The following is a 2,325-nucleotide window of genomic DNA, read 5'->3' as shown; positions in this document are numbered from 1 at the left end:
GAGACTCTGTGATGGAAAGCAGCAAAGACTACAAGGGACTGGAGACATCACCACAAACACAAAACCTACAGATAACACAATGACACTAAATCCATATCTTTCAATAATCACTCTGAATGTAAATGGACTAACTGCCCCAATTAAAGACATAGGTTATCAGAATGGATAAAAAATAAGATCTATCTATATGCTGTCTAAAAGAAACTCATTTTAGACCTGAGGACACCTGCAGATTGAAAGTGAGGGGATGGAGAACCATCTATCATGCTAATGGAACATGAAAAAGAAAGACAGAGTTGCCATACTTATATCATACAAGCTAGATTTTATTTTACTTTATTTTTTTCTTTCATAATTGAGTTTTTATTTGTTGTTCTGAGGATCAGTACAGGCAATTCAATTTGTACATAATTCTTAACGTATGTACCGAAAACCTAAAAAAACCCATGTAGCTGTGGTTTTTTTCTCAAAGTTATTCCAGTGACCTTCCAGCTTAAAATTTGGAGGCAAATTTCCCTTAACAGTATATCAAGTACCCGTATCTTCAAATGTTGATACGCTGTTACACTGTTGAGTCCCATTAATTCACAATTTAATATCATATACACTACATACTCAAATTTTCAATCTCGCACAACAGATTAACAAAGTTACTAGGAAACTGGACTACCACGACCAAGATGTTACAGAATGCACAAAATTCTGACAGGGAGAGCCAAGATCAAGGAGTGGTTTTCTTTAGGAAACAATTCTACCAAAAACAACATGGGAATAGAAGTAATTTAAAATGTTCAAGACATTAAATGCACGACTGACTCCAAATTGCCATTTAGTATGCTTGGTATTATACGATATAAAAACTACCCCATCTATGGAATGTTAAACTGACACCCAAGACGATCAAAGCCTCCCATATTCAATATCCCATATTCTGGTTGTACCAAAAAATAAACAACCAGCAAATTATTTCACCTCTTAAAAAAAAGCATTTACACTTAAAAAATGGGATGCGGTGAGATTGCCTCCTTCTTAAAAATGTTTCTAGAGCTACTAAAAAACTTGCATTTACAAAATAGTTGATAAAAATATTCCTCTGGATTTTACAAGAAGGGAGACAGGGACCACTGGTAAGACATGGGATATGATACTAATCAGACTTGGCTTCTTTCTCTCCTGCTTCATCAGAGGCTGGACTCTCCTAGTTTTTAGTTTCTCCGTTTTCTGCAGGTAAGTTTTCTTTTGTTTCTTGGTTAGCCACTTCAGCCTGTTTTCCCTTTGCTCCCCTTTTCCCCTTTGCACTTTTTTGTCTGAAGATTTCTCCTTTCCCGCCGCCTTTTTTGGTTTCACTTCCACTTTTGCAGGAGCAGGTTTAGCTGACAACCTCGCAGACCTCCTCTTAGGGTCCTCCTTCGCCACCCCCTCGGCGGAGCTGACCTTCCTCTTGGGCATCGTGGCGGCGGGGTGGGCACATGCAGGGTGCCGGGTGCCTGCGGGCCGCCACGCGCCAAGAGCCTTCAGGAAGCTGGGCTGCCTGGCCGCTACCGCTCCTCCCACCGCCCGAGCTGCTGCGACCCGCGGCAGAGGCCACAAACTAGATTTTAAAACAAAGAGTGTAGCAGTGCCTGGGTGGCTCAGCTGGTGAAGCATCTGACTCTTGATTTCAGTTCAGGTCATGGTCTTGCAGTTTGTAGGTTCAAGCCCTGCATCAGGCTCATGCTGCTGATGGTGTGGAGCCTGCTTGAGATTCTCTCTTCCCCTCCACCACTCATGTTCTCTCTCAAAATAAATAAACTTTAAAAAAAAAACAATAAAAAATAAAACACTGTAACAAGAGATAAAAAAAAAGGCATTTTATCATAATGAAGGGGGCTATCCATCAAGAAGATCTAACAATTGTAAATGTTCATGCCCCAACATGAAGCACCCAAACATATAAATCACTTAATCACAAACATAAACCAATGTATTGATAATAATACTGAAATTGTAGGTGACTTTCATACTCCACTTACAACAAAGAACTGATCATCTAGGCAGAAAATCAAAAAGGAAACAATGGCTCTGAATGACATATTGGACCATGTGGACTTAAGACATATTTTCAGAAATTTTCATCCTAAAGCAGCAGAATACACATTCGGCTGCAGTGCACATGGAACATTCCCCAAAATAGAAAACATATTGGGTCAAAAAACAGTCCTCAACAAGTACAAAAAGATTGAGATCATACCATATATATTTTCAGATCACAATGCTATGAAACTTGAAATCAACCACACACAAAAAAATTGGAAACCCCCAAATACATGGAGGTTAAAGAACATC

General features: G+C 39.4%; 1 pseudogene; it reads right to left on the bottom strand.

Annotated features, from left to right (window-relative positions):
• Nucleotides 1-586: 586 nt before the first annotated feature.
• On the bottom strand, nucleotides 587-1,605 carry LOC101087108 (annotated as a pseudogene).
• Between the last annotated feature and the right edge of the window lie 720 nt (nucleotides 1,606-2,325).

The sequence above is a fragment of the Felis catus genome, chromosome D4 (assembly GCF_018350175.1).
Source record: "Felis catus isolate Fca126 chromosome D4, F.catus_Fca126_mat1.0, whole genome shotgun sequence".
Taxonomy (NCBI): Eukaryota; Metazoa; Chordata; class Mammalia; order Carnivora; family Felidae; genus Felis; species Felis catus.
This window is presented reverse-complemented; position numbering and strand designations above follow the sequence as displayed.